This window comes from Sphaeramia orbicularis, chromosome 12 (assembly GCF_902148855.1).
Source record: "Sphaeramia orbicularis chromosome 12, fSphaOr1.1, whole genome shotgun sequence".
NCBI classification, from domain to species: Eukaryota; Metazoa; Chordata; class Actinopteri; order Kurtiformes; family Apogonidae; genus Sphaeramia; species Sphaeramia orbicularis.
In genome coordinates, this window is record NC_043968.1 from 19,121,522 (window position 1) to 19,138,547 (window position 17,026).

At 39.1% G+C, this 17,026-nt stretch overlaps 1 pseudogene; it reads left to right on the forward strand.

Annotated features, from left to right (window-relative positions):
- The first annotated feature begins 240 nt into the window (after positions 1 to 240).
- Positions 241 to 17,026, forward strand: part of LOC115429210 (multiple C2 and transmembrane domain-containing protein 1-like) — a 56,403-nt pseudogene continuing 39,617 nt past the window's right edge.

The following is a 17,026-nucleotide window of genomic DNA, read 5'->3' on the forward strand; positions in this document are numbered from 1 at the left end:
TTTCCAGATGGGATAAATGAAGTTCCTCTAATCCAATCTAATGTAATCTGAATATTTTCCCTCAGTGGATGCTTTGGTGGGTGTTTAGGTCTGTATGGGTTAATCTGACCTAGTTCCAGTCAGATCCAGTATGAGTCTGAGGACCAGGGCTGCTGGTGCACCGGGGCTGTATTAAAGCTGTGTCCGGCCCTGCTGCAGCTGCTGCTGCTGCTGGGGTAAACATTTCCGTGGTAGGGGGCTGGACGACCCTGAGTGCCAGCGGATTGCATTACTGCCTGTTGTGTGTCTTCGTGTTTTGCTGTTCGCTGTTTGATGCGGTGAGGCGGTTTTCTGCAGAATCCTGGGAATGGATCGGAGCGAAGGGGACGACCATGAGGGTCCGTCCCAGCAGCAGAACACAATGTGGAAACAGTTCCAAGCCAAAGCCAAACCTCTGCTCAGCCCCAAACTGGGCTCCAGAGAGCCCGACGACAAGAAGGAGAGGGGTCTGCGGATGTTCAAGAGGATCAAGTGGAAGCAGAACGTGTCTTTGGACCGGGTCATCTCCTCCTCTCAGCCGGACCTGCTCTTCTCCTCTCAGGTGGATCCGGACCCGAAGGAGGCTCAACTCTGCGACAAACCGGCGGGTTCCGGTCTGGGCCGAGACCGGCAGCACCAGCCCCACTTTAAGCACAAGACCTCCAGCCCCAACAAGCCCACGGTGGCCCAGCTGGTCCAGTCCCACCATAAGAGCTCATCCCTGGGCTCTGCGTGTCTGGAGAGGCTGGTGGATCCACCGGGGAGCCACGGAGGAGGAGAGGAGGAGGAGGAGGCGGCAGGAGCAACATCTGGAGCCGCAGAGGAACAGCTGGAGAGCCGCGATGAGCTGCCGGTGAGCCCCGATCCACTACCGGAGTACCGGGTTATGTAAGAAGGACAGAACCCAGGGAATGTGGGACAGTCTGGGAAGGGAAGGGTGGTGAGGGTCTGTGTGTGGGGTAGGACCAGCAGTGGGTCTGAGTGTGGGGTAGGACCAGCAGTGGGTCTGAGTGTGGGGTAGGACCAGCAGTGGGTCTACTAACCTTGGATTAAACACATACTTGGATATAATTAAAAACACCAATAGCTTATTCAAGTGAGTGAATGCATTTTATAAGATGCAGTCAGGCACATGAAGGGTTAAAGCAAAAGTTAAGTGTCTGTTACTTGTTACATTTTTATCCTAGAGGGATTTCACTGGCCACGTCAGCAAGACTTGGTCCAGACTCTTAATTGGAGAAAAAAAACCCAAAACAAAACACTGAAGGAACAGGAAACAACACACTGTAAAAAAAAAAAAAAAATCCTGTTGTTTTTACGGAAAAAAACTGTCAGCTGTAGTTTCCAGAACAATACTGAAAAAACACATCCACCTGTAAACATATTTACAGAGTAACATGTAGATTCAACATTTTAAACATGTAGATTTAATACTGGATTTAAATGGTAAATGGACTGCACTTATTTAGCACATTTTCTCCACCTTCATGGTGTTCAAAGCACTTTCCAAAGCCACCAGGTCCAACTGGGAGCAGTTTAGGGTTCAGTGTCTTCCATGGACACTTTGACATACAGACAGTCAGAACCAGGATTCGAACCAAGAACCCTTTGATTATTGGACGAGCTGCTCTAACAACTCTACCAACCCATTAATTTACAAATTTAAAATGTGACATTGTTAAATGTTTATTTTTTTTAACATATATTTATATAAAAGCAAATAAGCTGTTATTTCAACATTATGGTCTTGCAATTTAAACAGCACCACATTGTATTTCAATTTACAGTTTTATTTTCTAAAAACGATAGGAATACATCATTTCAACTTCAACTTCAACTTTATTTATCCTTAGAAAAGGAAATTCGGTGTGCAGCAGGGGTCATAAACACATAAGCACATACGCAGAAACACATACACAGAAACAGCACCCCCAGATGCCACCCCAATAAAATTACACAATACAGGACAACACACAATGGAGCCACTCCCCTTCCCAACACAAGTAAAAAAAAAGGTCCAATAGGGCAGTACACAAGTTAATTGCCATATGGCCATGGGCCTTAAAAAATAAATAATCACATAAAAAGATTTTAAAAATTGACATATGACGAAAAAGAAAAAAAAAACAAAAAACTAGATATCAGCTACGTGAATTCAGATTCCTAATAGCCTCAGGAATAAAGGAGTCCCTAGCCCGTCCGGTTCTCAAATGAGGAAGCCTAAAACGGCGACCAGAGGGGAGCAAAATAAACTCCCCAAAAAGTGGGTGATCAGGGCAGTTTAAAATTTGCTTGGCCTTACCGCTGACCCGTTCATCATATATGTCCTGCAGCTGGGTTAGCTGGACCCCAACCACCTTTGATGCTACATTTACCAGCCTAGTTAGCTTCCTCTTGCTGGCCATTGAAAGACCACCATACCAGACCACAATGCAAAATGTTAAAACAGACTGAATAAAACAGTGGTAAAACAAAATCATCAAAGTCCTGCACACATTAAATGATTTCATCTTTATTAAAAAGAAAAGTCTCTGTTGGGCCTTTTTACACACCGCCTCTATATTACTCTCAAATGATAATTTACTATCAATAATTGTCCCTAAATATTTGTATTCATCCACATTTTCAACAACCTTATTTTGAATAACGGTTTGTAATACATTATGGGGAGACCTACGGAAATCAATAGTCATCCTTGGTTTTGGAGACATTGATGGACAGGTAAAAGTTTTCACACCAAGAGGTAAAATCATCCACTACAGGACCATGCCCGTCCTCCTCATTGTTTAAAAGGCTCACTATAACTGTATCGTCTGCGAATTTCACATAGTGCCTATTCTCATGCCGGCTCCTACAATCATTAGTGTATAAAATAAAAAGCAATGGCGAAAGTGCACAGCCCTGAGGAGAGCCTGTAGAGGACAGAGCTTTAAAGGACAAGGCTCTATTAACCCTCACACACTGTGACCTGTCACATAAAAAATCTACTATCCAGCCAATTAAGTTGGTATCCAAATTACAAAAAGTCTGGAGTTTCTCAGCCAACAAAAAGGGCTGAATAGTGTTGAATGCTGAAGAGAAGTCAATAAATAGGAGCCTAGCATGAGTTTTTGGGGTCTCTAGATGTTGATAGAGGGAATTTAACAAAGTAAGTTTTGCATCCTCAACACCTCTGCTAGTCCTATAAGCAAATTGAAGTGGATCTAACTGATCCTCTACCTGCTTCAATAACTCCTGCTTCACCAATTTTAAAAGCGTCTTCATCACCAATGAGGTGAGAGCCACAGGTCGGAAGTCATTCAGGACCTTGGGATTTTTGCACTTAGCCACAGGAATGATGGTGGCATGTTTCCATATTTTTGGCACTGTTTGTGTCTGGAGGGATTGAGTAAAAATTACTGTAAACATCTCACTTAACTGACTAGCACAAGACTTAAGCACCCGACCACTGATGTTGTCAGGGCCGGGACTTTTCCTAACCTTGGTGTGTTTAAATACATTTTCAATCTTAGAGACGTCAATTTCCAAAGCTGAGGAGTCACTAACAAAATTCTTCCTCATTAATTCTCTCACTAAAATCACTGTTAGAAAATCTCATATAAAACCTGTTTAATTCATTAGCTAGCTGCTCGTCCGAATTTAATCCATTTAAAAACAAAGTGCTGCTGCCTTTATTTAGGCTGGTCATCATTTTCATGCCGTTCCATGCAGATCTGAGGTCTGACTTGCTGAATTTGGCCTCAATTTTATTCTTATACTTGAGTTTAGCCTTTGCAATTTCAGCCCGCACAACCTTCCTAATTTCAGCATATGCAATTTTATCACCACTATTAAAAATAGCTCTCTTTTTCCTTAACAGGTTTTTCATTTCCTTGAATATCCAGGGCTTATTATTGTGGTAGGAAATGACTGACTTGGTTGGGATTGCACAGTCCACACAGAAGGAGATGTAACCACATACAACCTGTGTCAGTTCATCTGTGTTGCTGGATGCATCCTGGAAGACAGTCCAGTCAGTGCTGTCAAACAGCCTGTAAAGCCAGAGTGCTCTCCTCATTCCACACTTATGTGCCTGTACTTTGTCTCTATGCAGCACAGGTCTACAGGGGTTGGACAAAATAATGGAAACACCTTCTATGATGCCACAATGTTAGGTGTTTCCATTATTTTGTCCAACCCCTGTATATGTGGGGGGAGGGTGCACCACACTGTTCAGAGAATCCAATAGGGGGACCCGCAACAGACTTATAGGCCCCCTTAGTAGAGCCATAGCAGAGGTCCAGTGTCCAGACACCCCGAGTGGGGCAGGTGACATATTGGTAAAAACCGCCCAGTGACTTTTTACTTAACTTGGTTAAAATCACCAAGAAAGAAGCATGGGGCATCAGGGGAGACAGACTGGAGTCTTTGGGCCACGGAGAAAATAATGTCAGAAGAGGACTTGGAGTCCGCTTTGGGGTGGATGTACACTACTGTTAGGAACATCTGAGGGCGTTTCCTAGGTGGATGAAATGGTCTGACTGACACGGACAACAGCTCAGTCTCAGGTAAACTAATCCGTTCGCGGACAGTGGCACCATTGCACCACTTGATATTAACGTATAAGCAAACACCCCCGCCGTGATGCTTCCCCGTCGCTTCCGGGTCGCGGTCCAGACGGATCGGGACCCCGAAACCATCAACGTTCACCGTAGATTCCGAGTCAGTAACTGACAGCCGTGTCTCGGTGAAAGCCAACACACCAGCATCCCAGTACTGGCGCACAGAGGCCACACAAGACTGCACTTCATCTTGTTCCTCTAGGACTGGATGTTGTCCAGTAGTCCTGACTGTAAGGGAACACGGCTCTTTTTAATCACTCTCCTTAGACGTCGCCGCACTCCGCCCCGCTTTCCTCTTTTCCTGGTTTTTTTTACCAGGAAAAATTGGACGCTGAAAACTTTGTAATGGAGTATAGTCGCTGACCAGGAGATCAGAAAGTTCCAACTCCGTCACTTAGTGGTTGGACTGCATGATCCACCACACAGTTGCTTGATTTAAAACGCAGGAGAAAGTCCCTTGTGTACGGGATCCTGTCGGGTTTGACAAACAAACCCCGAGAAATGTACGGCACAACTACCAAAAGTAAGAAGCAAAATATATCCACTGTTAGGCTCCGTGCGTCCCGCAAAACACCCGTAAACAAACTTATGAAATAAAAAAGAAAAACTTGATAGTTTAAAAAGACACATACACATCTGGTTTTGTTCACATACTCTTCCTGTAAAAACTACAGCTACATTTGATTCAATCGTTAACACAAAAATCTGTTCAGATAAACAACTTTGCATTGTATTGTCACTTACAGTTTTTTTATGTTGCAATTTTACAACTTTTTGGTGTTAATTCTACAGTCATTTTTTACAGTGCACTGTATTTGACTAACAAGAAGAAAACTCCAAGGCACTCTCCTTGAGCATTAAAATGTCTTTATTCTCATGGCATGGTCATATATAGACCTTAAAAAACACTTCTTTTAAAGAACCCACATCTGTTATGTTTGACTTTCTGATGAAAGCTTTAAGCTGAAATGAGCTGAAGTGTTTTTTTTTTTTTTAACCCTTTCATGCATGAATTATAAGAGCCTTAATCAAGATTTTTTTCCTGAGTATTTTTATTCCTCTAAGCATTAAAAAAATAATGCAATTGAAAAAATTTTTTATGAACCTGTTGTTCATGGAGTTGCAAAAATGTCCACTCCGCTGGACACTGTGCATTTAATTTTTGAAGCAAAGAAACATATTTACTGATATAATGTGTGAAAACTATGAAATAAAAACATTTTTCATGCAGCTAATCTGATGTTGTCTCACATTTTAACATACTCTCATACTAAGTCCTTACTCACTTCATGGAGATAATATGCAGAAAAACAAAACAAAACAAAACTGTTAATCATAGTCTAACAACAATACCAATCAATTGATTTACACTCAAACATGTTAGTGCAGATCAGGTTTATCAAGAACAGCAAAGTTACAGTAATGGTATCAATTGCAGTATATGAGATGATGCATGAGCATCCACTGTGTTGGCTGACACGGAACTATAACAACAAAATCCATGAATATACAAGAGAACAGCTGAAGAAGAACTGTCCACTGTAGTGACCACTATGCCTGAAAGGGTTAAGGTCTGTGTATGATCAAGCCATGAAAATAAAGGCATTTTATTGCTTAAACAGAGTGCCTTGGAGTTTTCTTCTTGTTTCTCATCTACTTTATGAATCCCTTTTATCAAAAAGCACCTGGAACTAACTCTTTTTTGGGTCCTAGAGGCATTCCTTCCCATGATTCTTTGAACTATAGTAGTATTATGTGCAAGCTAACAGATACAAATAGATAAAGGATGAGCAGGATGAGCTTCTAGTGTCTGAAAATGGAAATAATGCATCATTGTTTTGCTTAGAGGTGTTTCTCATCCACAAAATAAACAGTGATTTAAGTAGTGACTCCAACTTTAAAGTCCAGTCTGGACCTAAGATACACTGGGCTGCACAAAAACTGTGTGGAAACGAAGTGTTGTTGTGTGTATCTGACAGACACACAGTAAACACAACTAAATGTTGCTCTGTGTCACTGTAATAATAGACATATCATAGCCCTAGAGCCGTTTAGAGTCAAAACACACAAAAACACACAATAAAAGTGACAATGTTCATGTAAATTGGTTGTTTGTTGCATTCTGCTATGACCAGATTCATGCCAGATTAAATTCACTACATGTCGATAGCTGAGTTATGACAGTGTCCAGTGCTTGTGCCTCTAATATAAAAGTTTCCGTTCTCCAGTATTTTCCAGTCATGATAACACTGATTGCTGGGAAACTCCCACACAGGCCTGTTTTCAAGGAAATTCATGATGGATGTCAAGCAGCTCCTACCACATATATTTGACTTGTTATAAAATGACATTCACACTAATCCAAATATGTCTGTTTGAGTGTTAAATGTCCAGCATTTCATTTTGTATTTTGCAACCAATGCTGCAGTTCATAGGTACAATACTCATCAAAATCAGCATTATCATTTGCCTAAATGTGTCACATCAAGAGCTCAGTTTTATATTAGGTATCGAGGGTGTAAATTGTGGAGCCAATTTTCACATGTTCTTGGAAACAGCACATCAGAGATATCCTTTAAGAAATATTTAAGGAAATCAACTATGATATCGCATTGATATATCTATATATTTTTATATTGTCCTCCTTTTTTTAATGAATTCTGAATGTGTAGGGACTATGGACGTCTCAACTTTTATAACGTTTATGTATTTATAAGGTTGAGGCTTTAAAACAAGCCATTTTAGGCTTTCTGCCTCTCCCTGCACCTTTACTGTTTTATTATGTCTTTGATCAAAGTAATGTATGTCCATAATAAATCAATAAATATTATATCAGTTATTTTCACCTATAATCACATGAAAATAATGTTTTTGTCACACATTTGTGGGTAAATTACTAATTCCGTACAAAAAATAGTAAAATCTGAGTCACGTAAAACCTTCCTATAAAGCCCTAAATTCTTCTATTTCAGTGTAGTGAGAGTGGACAGATCATATATCATCCCTTTGTTCCACTTATCAAAAGCTGTGCTGACCTGCCCAGTCGCCTTGTCAGGTTTTATTGAGACAGAGGGTCTGTTCTGTGGCTACTGTTTCCTTCTGACTGATGCTCAGCAGTGACAGAAATTAGAAAAGGCGTTCTTCGTATCGGTTATTAAATGGAGAAGATGGGGCAGAGTGTGATTTTTATTTATGAGGGCGCTGTGGCGGCTGATTGACTGTTGGACGTTTATCATTTATTGAGTGTGTAGAGCTGCAGAGTAAGGGAAAACAAACGGCTGATGTGCTTTAAGGGTGAATGGAACCGTGTGATTAGTTTGTACAAGACAAACAGCTGTGGGCATTTGTACCATTCATGTAATCTGATTAATTCTCTCCTTCTCTCTAACCTAACCCTTGCATGTGAGATTTGCATATATAAAGTAGCCGTTGGGATATTAACTGCGTCCCTTTTTATTATTCAGAGTTTGTGTTGTGATGCTATCTTTAATAATCCTGCATATTGGGGTTCTACTTCCAGGCTGTAGAATGACCTTAAATCAGACTACGGCCTTAAGAAGGACCTGTCACCTGTTGTTTACTCTGGACGTACCCGAGTGCAGCCTGTCAGTCAGGCTTATGCAGCTGGTGAAGGATTATGGTCAAGCCAACCAGTGTCCTCCTCCCCCGTCATTCCCCTCCTACTCATCTGCTGCCTCTTCTTTCATTCAGTTTCTCCCACTCTTGCTCCTCCTGTGCTCCATCTGATAATCCCTGCGTCTTTTATGAGCTCTTTTCGTGGCTCTCCCACTTTGGCCTCAATATGGATACGTGAGCCACTGAGTAATGGTAGTTTAAAGAAGACCTGGATTATATGTGGAACTGCTCTTTTGTACTTGGAAGAGTTTTGGAAGTACCCTTAGTGTGTCTTCCTCTGTCCACTCATGCACCCTTAAAACATCCCCACCTTGTAAAAAAACTCCAACCTTTTCCTTCCTCACCTCGTTCTTGGACCCCCTACACCCTCCTCGACCCTGGATCGTTTACTAAGCGAGGCCTCTGCGGCAGAGTCCCATCTAGTGATACGTGGGTTACTCCGTGGTGCCTCGGTGGAAGACTCCTTTTTGGTCTCCACATGTGGACGCCTGCTGTCGGTGAGCTCATTCATTCAGCTTCAGTTACTGTAGCTTTGTCTTTACACAGTATTATCAGTATTATCATGGCTGTACTTAAAGCCTACTCTGTTTTGGTCAGACTGCTCAGATAAATAGAAAAAAAAACCCACATAAGCTCATGTGTAGGTCAGCTTCAGTAAAATCATCACCATAAGACCCAGGATTAAACCAAAGGGCGATAACTATAGCTCAGAAGTGAAGCCAGACTTACACTCAGTCAGTAATGCCATCATTCTGGTTCCATTCATTCTATTTCAGCATTAATTCATCTTCTAAAGTCTTCAGGGTTCATATAGAAGGGATTGACGTCTGCTGTGCCATGTGGAGCTTTGATTGTCTTTGGCTTGACTTTATGAACTCTTGATTATTTGATAAAATGTGTTTTTTTCCCTTACAAACACCTAAAGTGCAATTAATACAGGGTGGGGAAGCAAAATTTACAATATTTTGAGGCAGGGATTGAAAGACAGTGTATGACCAATTAGTTTATCGAAAGTCATGAGAATTTATTTGCCACAAGAAAATTGACATAATAGAAAATGTTTTTATTCTATGTGTCCTCCTTCTTTCTCAATAACTGCCTTCACACGCTTCCTGAAACTTGCGCAAGTGTTCCTCAAATATTCGGGTGACAACTTCTCCCATTCTTCTTTAATAGTATCTTCCAGACTTTCTCGTAATAGTTTTGCTCATAGTCATTCTCTTCTTTCCATTATAAACAGTCTTTATGGACACTCCAACTATTTTGAAATCTCCTTTGGTGTGACGAGTGCATTCAGCAAATCACACACTCTTTGACGTTTGCTTTCCTGATTACTCATATGGGCAAAAGTTTCTGAAAAGGTATGGATAATAGTGTTAGGTATGATTATGACATCAATATATGTTTGGTTTCAAAACAATTGACGTAGTGCCTGCTGAGAAAAAACAACTAAATGTTCATTGTAAATTTTGCTTCCCCACCCTGTAAACTGCTCGAAAAGATCATAAAATAACTGGATTCACCTGAAGTCTCATACTATGTCCTACATACACAGTATCTCAACGTATTTTTGTTAAAAGAAACAGCAGAGTCTATCTTTTTCTGATTCAGTTCTCAGGACATGAGCATGTGTCACTTCCTGAAAGTTCCCATGATAGTTGGGGGCATGTAACTATGGTAACCAGTGGAGGTGTTAGAAAATATCAATTCTGCAATATATTGCAATATTTCATTTCACAATACTGTATCGATATTAAAAAGTACTGTATCAATATTTTTAGGTATTTATTCAAATGCAGATATGTCGGAGGTTTATTTTTGTTTTTTGTTTTTCGTTATTGTTTATATTTTATTTATTATTATTTAACACTGTTTTATTAAATAACGGTTATTTGAAGCAGCCTAAAAGCACTTTTTACTGTCTGAGAGGCAGATGTTAGTTCCTTTGATGGGACAAAAATAATGTTCTGATGTTAGTTATGAACTAATAGAATATGAACATTTGAACAGGATCTTAAACTGTAATGTCTGTAAAACATAATTTAAGGTTTAACGCCGGAACATTCTGTGATATAGCATTAGATCCTGTTGTGATCAAATAAAAATGTGTTTAGTATTTGTGCATATTTCTGGTGTAATTCTATTCTTCCAGGAAATAATCATTTAAAAAAAAGAAACAAACAAAAAAAATTGCCTTTTTAACACTATCATGATATATTGTGATATATCATTTCGTGATCCTAGTATTGTGATTTGTATCGTATCGCCAGATTCTTGCCAATACACACCCCTAGTAACCAGACCATTTCACTTTTTTACCAGCATGTGTCTAACACTATGGACTGGTACAGGTGATGTAAGACAATAGACTACCAACTGGGCTGTTTACCTTGTCTGTTTGTCCGTTTGTCGTTGTCATACCTGCATTGCATTGTGGGAGATTTATGCTGGTGAAGTGTCCAGAGCTTGTATACTGTAATATTTACTCTATAGCATGTGGATTGTGTATTTATAGTATGCAGTTCACATACTGTGGTTTCAGACATACTGAAAAACAGTATTCTGTCTAGGTCTACTCATTTAAACACTGCCTTTGTCCCACAAATACTGTGTCGATAAGTTATTATTTAGCATTAGGTCAACCATCCTTCTAGTCCTATAGCTTCACCCTATTGTCCAAATACGGTCATTTGTCATTTGAGTGCCAAAACACAAACTTAAGGCTTGAGAACTACAGTCCAACAAGAGGCGGCATCACTCTGACTCTGTCTTGTCTTATACAGAGGCTGTGGTGTAAATAAATCATTAAAGTAAATAAATAAGTATATGGTTTCACGTCAGATCTGCTGGCAGGCTGCTTCTGTCTGGGTCCATATTGATAATAGGCCTACGCATGGAAACTGTTGGCCAGACTGATGTCTTTCCTCAGCATTTAGAGCCATAACTTTCCCCTTATATATTAAATTTAATTATATACTGTTTCATGGTAATCCTTAGTTTTTTTTTAATTACTTTGGGACAAATATGACAGTATTTTCCTCATAAAATTTATGCTGTTGTAAAAAATATCATCACTGTACATTTGTTGATAGTTTTATCTTTTTCACCATTTTACAATATTGGGTTTTGTTAACCTGTTAAACCCTGACCATATATTCAGGGGAAAAACGCCTGAAGACCTACCCAAAGTAAATGAAGAATTACTTCACAATAATAAGGTTCATATGGATGTTCTTGGTGTCTGTGGACATTTAGAGACCTCACAAAATCTATTCCCATTGTCTAAAATATTGTATCTATTACTATGCCTGAGTAAACTGTAACAAACTAAAAGAGAAATTGGAATTTTTTTATCCTTGCCTGTTTTTTTTCAGCTGGATTGACAATGATATGCATAAATTAATTGTTTGTGTCGAAGATTTTTAATAGCGTATATTTCACCCCACAAAGATTAAAAATCATGTTTGAACATTAAAGTTTGCACTAAAAAACACTTTTGATGTAACATTTGGGTCTAAACTTTGAGCAAAAGTTGAAAAAAAACATTCATTGTCCTGATTTATCATATTTTTATAGTAGATGAATAGTAATATAATTTTTTCGGGCCACAGGCGGGCTGATAAGGCTAAAGGGGTTATTAAAATGATACCATTCATGTAAGGCTTCCAAACAGGTGCATCATCCCCATCAAAACTCTTATTTTAGCTCAACCAGTGTCAAGGCTTATACCAATGCTGACACAGTAGTTGAAGTTTGTACAAATGCACCATGGTGGATAATGATAACAACCTGGGAATTTTCATTTTTTTTCTGCCCACACCACCAAAAACAACACATTTTGCAGTTTTCATAGTTAAAAATGCCCTGTATTGGACTTTTACACCAATACTGAAGACTTAAGAGCTGATTTCTAAGTAAATGCAATATTATTTACATTAATTATGTTAAAAAACAAATCCCAAATCAACTCATAGTAGTGGATTTTCAGCTGTCATTGACATCACTCAGTTAACATAAGTGACATAATGTGAATGAAAGTGACATGTTTAATATCTGGAAACCATTTGTTCATATTTAGTTTCCTTACTAAATGGTAAAAACTAAATATACCATATTGGCTCTAAGGTGCTTCAATACCTTTATCTGCATCATCATTTCAATCACACACAAGAAAAAATGAAAATGTTAAAACCTTACAGATCTGTTCACCTGACCCTCTTTTTCTACACTTACATAACTTTAATTAGGTGTTATGAATGAATTTGTAACAAGTTAGTTCATGTTATCGACACATTTCAACCTATTATCGCTGTACTTGCTAAATTCTTTGCTCGTGATGATTTCTGCAGCTGCTGCTTCTTATTAGAGTTGTATGTTTTCTTAGTGTCTGTGCTCGTGTCAGCCCTGCAGACACTGCCACTTCCTCAGACATTATTAACCCACACAGACACACTTTTTTGCCATGGGTGTACCTTATTTTTTTATTTCATTTTCTCTTCCTACTCACAGTAATCCTCTGTCAGTTTTGTCAGCGTCTCTTACAATCGACAGTTTTTCACAGTTTGTTTCTCCAGCCCAGTTTCCTCGTAGGCGATGTGAAGAAAAGGTGTTAGATTGTACTTCTCATAAATACTACTGCTCTTTCCTTAGACCGAAGAGAAACATTTTAGAGCCTCCTTTGCCTTGTATTGATCACGGCGGTCTGTACTGACAACGGCGCTCATGTTAATGGCCCCTCGAGGTTTAAAGTCATGTTAGGCATTGGGTCGGCTGTTGACATGAAGAAGATGTATGGATGTCCCAGGCGGCGCTGCTCAGTGATGTTATTGATTATACTTTAAGCCTCTCTCTCTAGGCTTCTAGATAATTCTGTTTTATTACAGCGAGAGTTTTATTTACTGTACACAATTTTTGTCATGATCAGGTTCCAACGGTGAATTACATGGCTTGAAATTTTAGGACATGATCTGACAACATTATGGTTGTGCAACAAATCCTGAGAGAGAATGTTATTCTTCTAACCAAGGCAAATTGCCAACAGATACAAGCTGCACACTCAGGCATCCTTTCCAAAAATGCTGAACTGTTCCTTTGATATAACCGTTAGATGAGTGACATACTGGAATGAAAACGGTAAATGGAGGTTCAGTGCAGGCACTCACCTGTTTTTATATTGTAGACTGGTTTAAACTTAATGAACTGGTGACTCATTATATATATAATCTTTATAATCGATCTGAGATGTATTGGCTGATGCAGAAAAGAATGACTGCCACAGATTTTTCCTTAAACAGACAGTTTTACCTACTATTTTCCCAGTAATTATTTGAAATAACCCTTTAGGCACCAGAGTTTTTTTTTTTTTTTAATATTCTATTTTGATATAAAGATTTCAAAAAGCTCATTCAGTTATGTTGCTTGTCACAATATTGTGACTTTGGCGCTTAAAGGGTTAATATTTGTTGAAAGTGTATATCAGAAATTTATTATATGTTATTGTAATATGTAGAGATGTTTCATTATTTAACCCTTAAACACCTAGAATAGACCTTCCAAGTGATTTTTGTTCTCTACATCTAACCTTTCCAAAGTGATTTATCTTTATTTATCATTTTCTGTATTTTGTGAGTGAAAACAAGGCATTTTTCCATATTTATGTTTATGTTTATGTTTACGCATTTGGCAGACGCTTTTTTCCAAAGCGACTTACAGGGGAAAACCAATTAAATCACTCAATCAATCAAATTTTATTTATATAGCGCCAGATCACAAAAAAGTTATCTCTTGACATTTTATATATAGAGTTGGTCAAAACCAGACTCTAAGTCAATTTACAGAAACCCAACAGCATCCATATTTGATTCATAGATTGTGTAGATGTTCTTAAATGCTCAGAGTAAATGCAAATTTTATTATATCAATTGTATTTTGTATAGACAGTATGTTATAGTCTATGGCCTCTGATAGAAAAATTCTGTGATATACTCTGAGACAAAAGATGGAGTCACTGGATTCTGGAATCAGAAGATTCACTTGCAAGGAGTCAAGTACATACAGTGAGATGCAGCAGTTGACTGACTAACAACAGGAAGTTCAAGATCTTATGAAAGAACATGAATATTACAATCATTGGACCAAGTGTACAAATATTATGACGTTGATCAGGTTCACCATTGGTTTAGGTATTCAAAACACAGTGATACATGGGTTCAGTGACCGCGTCTGTACTCTTCCTCCACCTGCCCCATGGCCTGATCTCCTCAAGGGCAGCAACCCGCTCTGGACCCAAACTGGATGGACAACAAGTACGCTTTGGTCCCAAACTAGAACAAAACAAACAGATAGCAAAGAACTGGTAGACATATCCTGAGTGGATGTGTCCGGGCATTCTTGCAAAATGTCATCATAACCCATCCATGACTCGTGCTCTGGACACCTGGTATTTACAGGATATAGTCTAATAGCCTAATTTTTCTAACAGCCTCTTTTACACAGAGAAAAAAGGTGAGATGGTGATCCCGCCTTTTTTCAACCAATGACTGATTTCCACAGCCAAGCCAAAGGAGTAACAGAGGTGAGACAGGCTGCACTTTTACACAGCGGACCTGCGTTCCGGAATCAAAGGGGCAGTGACGTAGCGCAGCATATAGTGTGACGTGAAACTTGTGTGTCGGAAATACCCTGAGCATAGCGGTGTTGCTAACCTCTCCAGAGTCTTTCACCGTTCCACAAATGTAAGCATGGATAGAGTCCTGCGTCCAAAGTGACAACAGCTCACGGATCTCAGCGTCTCCCCAGTTTGACATTTTTCTGGTCGTTATTTGTTTACTGTACGCAGTCTGCGCTCATTTTTAAATCCTCCCAGTGTTGGGGTCGCACACACAATACGTCTTCAAAACGTCACACCTTGTTTGCGGAATGAGAGGTGTTCCTTTTACATAGCCTTCCGGAATTATGATTCCACCTTTATCATGGCTCTGTCACTACCTCCAGAGGTGTTACAAAACTGTGATAAAGGTGGGACTAAATAACACCAAAATTTTGTTTACACAGACGTTGTTCTGGAATAATGGTGAAATATTCCCGCAACAGAAGCAAGGTTATTATCGTTAACGAAAACTAACGAAATGACGAAAACTAGAATTGAAAAAACTTTTTCGTTAACTGAAATAAATAAAAACTGTAATTAAAAGAAAAAAAAACGATAACTAACTGAAACTGTATTGTGTGCTTACAAAACTAACTAAAATGTATAAAAATTATGGATAAAATTCCCTTCGTTTTCATCTTTGTCAATGTCGGATTGATATGAAATCGATTTATTTTGCTCTAGCAATTTTAGCTAGCGGCACCATATGACACTTTGCGGTCCGTCACTTGTCGTCACTTGTGGTTTCCAGTCGTCTTCTGGTCCCCACTCTACCTGGAAACATGGAGACTAATGTCTGGAGAAAGCAGCAGAGTCCTGTCTGGGATTTATTTGAATATGACGGCGAAAAAGATAAAAGATGCGACAAAACTAAAATTAATACTAAAACTAAACTAAAACTAAGCATTTATAAAAACAAAAAAAAAACAAACTAGCAAACCTGCTCTAAAAATGAATTAAAACTAACTGAATTAGAGAAAAAAAAAAGTCAAAACTAAATAAAACTAAACTATAATGAAAAATCCAAAACTATTAGAACCTTGAACAGAAGTGCTGTGTAAAAGGGGCTTATATCATAATACTGGAAGGTCTCAGAGCGTCTGTGTGTGTGTATCTGCTCAGTTCTGAGAAACTGAGACATTTTTAACAGTCCAATTTGGTACCTACAGTCGAGGAATAGTCCCATCTCCACATTAAATATCTCGGCAAGTTGATAGGACCAATATTGTGGGAGATATTAGCCATTTTGGAATACAATAGCCTTACAATCACGTTGCGTTGCCCCTGACAGTTGACCAGAAGTGCAGTACCACGCTGCATGACGGGAAATGAAGTTAAAAACAGGAATTTACTATTTATTTACTAGCATTTACTAGCTTCGGTCCCCAGATATCGGTATTAATATGACCTGCGATTCCCCGTGGTCAACGCACTAGTATAACATAACTGTATATACTATTGTAAATGTTAATATTTGGTGTCTCTTTAGTTTCATCACATTTCAGATTCAGTGAAATTTAGGGTTTAGGACTCATCTTTTTCTGCTGCTTCAGTTTACAGTCCAATAACCTGCATTAAAAATCAGTGCACAGTTGCTTGATGCGACGAGGAAGCCTATAGTTCAGACTGTAAATGCAAACAAACAGTATTTTTACATTTCTGACATTGTGATGATCTGAGCTTCTCATTGTTTGACTGAAACTGTTCTGGGTTACTATTTGGCAGCTACCCTGGTTGTTCAGTCGCTTTTTAGTTGCCAGGGAGTGTAAACAATGCATCCTGTTGTTCTTTTGTAGCTCACAACAACATCTACATGATTGACTGCGGACAGTAACGTTCCTCCTGAGGTGATACTTTGAAGGTCCATGTAATTGGATGGACCTAATGACCCCAAGTGACCGGTCGAGATCAATTTTATTGCTTCGTCAGGGCATGACATCAAAGATTCCAAACACTAAGTCTAATCCTGTTCGTGGGTAAGACTAAGGAAACAGGTGACAGGAGGAGCAGCCAAAACTGTCAAAAAAAAAGAGGCCAACCTAAGACTGAGGCAGTGTTTACATTCCATACGTACACTAGTAACAGGGCTGTCAGAGGTAAGAAGCTGCTTACTGCGGATTAA